We start from the raw sequence: 5,666 nt of genomic DNA, 5'->3' as shown, positions 1-5,666 counted from the left end.
CGGATCTGCGCACCTTCTTCATACGTAAATGGAATTGTAAATCACGAGGCGGGTAGAACTTGTAACAGCCTTTATTATAAATCACTGTGGAACGTCAATCTCAGTGGAGTGCTAATACAACTCACATGATAACCACCACCACCATCATAACCACCACCACCACCATGACCACCACCATCATAACCACCACCACCATTATAACCACCACCACCATCATAACCACCACCATAACCACCACCACCACCATAACCACCACCACCACCATCATGACCACCACCACCATCATAACCACCACCACCACCATCATAACCACCACCACCATAACCACCACCATCATCATAACCACCACCACCATCATAACCACCACCATAACCACCACCACCATGATAACCACCACCACCATCATCATAACCACCACCATCATAACCACCACCATCATAACCACCACCACCATAACCACCACCACCATCATAACCACCATCATAACCACCACCACCATCATGACCACCACCTCCATCATAACCACCACCACCATCATAACCACCACCACCACCACCATCATAACCACCATCACCACCATAACCACCACCACCATCATGACCACCACCACCATCATCATCACCACCACCACCATAACCACCACCACCATCATAACCACCACCACCATCATAACCACCACCACCATCATAACCACCACCACCATCATCACTACCATCATAACCACCACCACCATCATAACTACCACCACCACCATCATAACCACCACCACCATCATCACCACCACCGCCATCATAACCACCACCACCATCATAACCACCACCACCATAACCACCACCATAACCACCACCATCATAACCACCACCACCATAACCACCACCACCATCATAACCACCATCACCATAACCACCACCACCATAACCACCACCACCACCATCATCACCACCACCACCATCATCACCACCATCATCACCACCACCACAGAGCTGTGCTGAGCGGTTCACTTGTGCGGCGATGTTGAAGGAGCGGTCGAGTGCGGCGACGTCGTTACAGACGAGGGCGTATTTCAGGACGGCTCGTAGAAGCAGCAACGGCGGCGGCGGCCGTGGTCATCCCCGTCGCCACAATCACCAACACCGTCGTCACCGTCGCCGCCGCCGCCGCCACCGCCACCAGGGATGCGTGGGCACCGACGGTGCGAGCGGCGGCGCTTGAGAGCACCGCAACCGGCGGGATGCCGGCGGGGGGTGGCCGGGCGACGGCGCAAACCGGCGGGGAACCACCAGGAGCCCCCCCTCCGCACGTTTGAGGCCGGGTCGACCTAGGGGAGGCCCGGGTGCCGTTCAGATAATCCCCGTCACTGTTACAGCGACGGATGAACTTCGACCTTTGAATTGATGCCGTGGTGCAGGAACGGTGCAGGAGGGGGGAGGAACATGGGGAAGGAGGAGGGTGGGGGTGGTGGTGCAGGTGATGGGGGTTGGACGAGGTGGAGTAGATGGAGGTGCAGGAGGTGGGGTGGATGGAGGTGGAGTAGATGGAGGTGGAGTGGATGGAGGTGCAGGAGGTGGAGTGGATGGAGGTGGAGTGGATGGAGGTGGAGTAGATGGAGGTGGAGTGGATGGAGGTGCAGGAGGTGGAGTGGATGAAGGTGGAGTGGATGGAGGTGAAGTAGATGGAGGTGGAGTGGATGGAGGTGGAGTCGATAGAGGTGCAGGAGGTGGAGTAGATGGAGGTAGAGTAGATGGAGGTGGAGTGGATGGAGGTGGAGTAGATGGAGGTGGAGTGGATGCAGGTGGAGTAGATGCAGGTGGAGTAGATGGAGGTGGAGTAGATGGAGTAGATGGAGGTGCAGTAGATGGAGCTGGAGTAGATGGAGGTGGAGTGGATGGAGGTGGAGTGGATGGAGGTGGAGTGGATGGAGGTGGAGTAGATGGAGGTGGAGTAGATGGAGGTGCAGGAGGTGGAGTAGATGGAGGTGGAGTAGATGCAGGTGGAGTAGATGCAGGTGGAGTAGATGGAGGTGGAGCGGATGGAGGTGGAGCGGATGGAGGTGGAGTAGATGGAGGTGGAGTAGATGGAGGTGGAGTGGATGGAGGTGGAGTAGATGCAGGTGGAGTAGATGCAGGTGGAGCGGATGGAGGTGGAGTAGATGGAGGTGGAGTAGATGCAGGTGGAGTAGATGCAGGTGGAGTAGATGGAGGTGGAGTGGATGGAGGTGGAGTAGATGGAGATGGAGTAGATGCAGGTGGAGTAGATGGAGGTGGAGTAGATGGAGTAGATGCAGGTGGAGCGGATGGAGGTGGAGTAGATGGAGGTGGAGTAGATGCAGGTGGAGTAGATGCAGGTGGAGTAGATGGAGGTGGAGTGGATGGAGGTGGAGTAGATGGAGATGGAGTAGACGCAGGTGGAGTAGATGGAGGTGGAGTAGATGGAGGTGGAGTAGATGGAGGTGGAGCGGATGGAGGTGGAGTGGATGGAGGTGGAGTAGATGGAGGTGCAGGAGGTGGAGTAGATGCAGGTGGAGTAGATGCAGGTGGAGTATATGCAGGTGGAGTAGATGCAGGTGGAGTGGATGCAGGTGGAGTAGATGGAGGTGGAGTAGATGGAGGTGGAGTAGATGCAGGTGGAGTAGATGGAGGTGGAGCGGATGGAGGTTCTGGTGTCTGTACGCCGGTCACCTTGGCGGTGCTGGCTCCCACGTGGGGGTTGGCGGAGCGCGTGTGGATCTCGCGCTTCACCTGCTGCTGCTGCTGCCTCTGCCTGTAAATGTGGAGGCGGAGGTTTGGCCGCTGCTCTAACGACGGCACTACACGCACCTCTATGAGTCTCCGTGAGTCTCTATGCGTCTCTATGTATCTCTATGTATCTCTATGAGGCTCTCTGTATCTCTAAGTCTCTATGTATCTCTACGAGTCTCTATGTATCTCTATGAGTATGTATCTCTATGCATCTCTATGTATCTCCATGAGTCTGTAAGTATATCTATGAGTCTATGTGTCTCTATGCGTCTCTATGTATCTCCATGAGTCTATGTGTCTCTATGAGTCTCTATGCATCTCTAGGTACCATAGAGACTCATAGATACCTAGAGACTCAAGGAGATACATAGAGACTCATGGAGATACAGAGACTCCACGCGATCACGGCGATTATCTATGCAACCTCCTGTAGACCAAGTGAGGTAGTCAACATCTCATAGCCACCGTGATGAGACACGCAGACTCCACATATGCAGCAGCAGACATCGTCAGGATTGGTATCAAACCCACGACCTCCTGTACACCAGGCGAGGTAGTCAACATCTCATAGCCACCGTGATGATGATGACAGACGCAGACTCTAAATATACAGCAGCAAGCATCGTCAGGATTGGTATCAAACCCACGACCTCCTGTACACCAGGCGAGGTAGTCAACATCTCATAGCCACCGTGATGATGATGACAGACGCAGACTCTAAATATACAGCAGCAGACATCGTCAGGGTTGGTATTAAACCCACGACCGCCTGTACACCAGGCGAGGTAGTCAACATCTCATAGCCACCGTGATGATGATGACAGACGCAGACTCCAAATATACAGCAGCAGGCATCGTCAGGGTTGGTATCAAACCCACGACCTCCTGTACACCAAGCGAGGTAGTCAACATCTCATAGCCACCGTGGGTCCCATGAGTGTGAGGCGAGTCAAGAGCTGCAAGGCTGAACTTGTCCGTTCATCGACGTGGGATGGATGACGCCTCGCTTGGACGCTCTGTGGACGCTCACCATTCACCGCTCGATGCTCACCGCTCTCCGCAGACTCGCAGAGCGAGCCGATGCCAATTACCGGTTCATTGCGGCCGTGGTGGTGGTGACGGTGGTGGTGGTGGCCGTGGCGACGGTGACGCTGGTGGCCGTGGCGGGGGTGATGGCGTCCGTGGCGACGGCGTTCCTGGCTTCGGTGACGTGCGTCGTCCACGCCGCTTCCTGCTCCAGCCATCGCCACTTGGCTCGTCGGTTTTGGAACCAACCCTTGACCAGGACCGCAATAACAAAATCATCCAGCGGTGTGCGTGGTGTCTGTGTGTGTCTACATGTGTCTGTGTGTGTCTGTGTGTCTACGTGTGTGTCTACGTGTGTCTGTGTGTCTACGTGTGTCTGTGTGTGTCTGTGTGTGTCTGTGTGTCTACGTGTCTGTGTGTGTCTGTGTGTCTGTGTGTCTACGTGTGTCTGTTTCTACGTGTCTGTCTACGTGTGTCTGTGTGTGTCTACGTGTGTCTGTGTGTCTACGTGTTTGTCTACGTGTGTCTGTGTGTGCCTACGTGTGTCTGTGTGTCTACGTGTTTGTCTACGTGTGTCTGTGTGTGTCTACGTGTGTCTCCGTGTGTCTGTGTGTCTACGTGTGTGTCTGTGTGTCTACGTGTGTGTCTGTGTGTCTACGTGTCTGTGTGTTTGTGTGTCTACGTATCTCCGTGTCTGTGTGTCTACGTGTGTCTGTGTGTGTCTACGTGTGTCTGTGTGTGTCTGCGTGTGTCTGTCTGTGTCTGTGTGTCTACATGTGTCTACGTGTGTCTGTGTGTGTCTACATATGTCTGTGTCTACGTGTGTCTGTGTGTGTCTGTGTGTCTGTGTGTGTCTACGTGTGTCTGTGTGTCTGTGTGTCTACGTGTCTCCGTGTGTCTGTGTTTCTACGTGTTTGTCTACGTGTGTCTGTGTGTGTCTACGTGTGTCTGTGTGTATCTACGTGTGTCTGTGTGTGCGATAGTCTAGCAACCAGACATGACCACCGTCTCCGGTAAGATCGGTCACTAAAGCCAACGACTACTTCTGCTCCTCCCACCCTAGCTTTGAGATTACCACCACGTGGTTGGTGGGGGGGGGGGGACTTACCTTGACCTTCCTCACCGAGATGTTGGTGGCAAGAGCGAGCATGAGCTGTCGATGTGGGTCCGGGTAGGGCTCGTCCACGAATGCCTCCTCCAGCCGGGCAAGCTGAGCTGCGCTCCGTCGGGGGTTTAGACCGTTAAAATCTCGTCCCGTCCGGGACATCGTAAAAAAAAATCACACGGGAGATTTGGTTTAGAGCGCAGGGGCGAGAGTCTCGGTCGCCCGTCGAGTTTGTCAGTGGCCGACGACGAGCAAGATGGGGGGGGGACGCGGGGTGCGGAGGTTGGGAAGGGGTGGTGGGGGAGGGTGGTGATAGGGAGAGGGGTGAGGCGAGGTGGATGGTGGGGGAGGGTGGTGAGGGTGGGTGGTGGAATCAACTGAATCAATTGTGAATTGTCCTCGCCAATTCAGCATCAGAATATCCATACTTCAGCAGCGGGAGGAGGAATCCGAAGAGCTGTGAAGCTCTTAGTGCATCACAGATGTCCAGTAGTAGGGGCCATGGGGTAAGAACGTTACAACAGAGACAAATATCCCCCGCCGTGTCGCCTGTGGCAGACTTAGGGGCGAGTGCTGGTAGTGGCGAGTAGCAGCACCCATGAAGGGCGGCACGACACAGCAGAGGGTGGATGGCTCACACCACCACGCCTTAGTCTCCCCGGCGGCAACGTTCACTACATACCGCCGCACCAGGTACTCATTTGAGGCTGAATCGACCTAGGGGATGCCCGTTGACCGGTTCAGACAATCGTCACCCGGTGGCGTTGGTGGCCGTGAGCGGGAATCAAAACCCCGGT

The sequence above is a fragment of the Petromyzon marinus genome, unplaced genomic scaffold (assembly GCF_048934315.1).
Source record: "Petromyzon marinus isolate PM22_M1 ecotype Great Lakes invasive population unplaced genomic scaffold, UKy_Petmar_22M1.pri1.0 PM_G_Scaffold_109, whole genome shotgun sequence".
NCBI classification, from domain to species: Eukaryota; Metazoa; Chordata; class Hyperoartia; order Petromyzontiformes; family Petromyzontidae; genus Petromyzon; species Petromyzon marinus.
Note: the sequence above shows the minus strand (reverse complement) of the source record.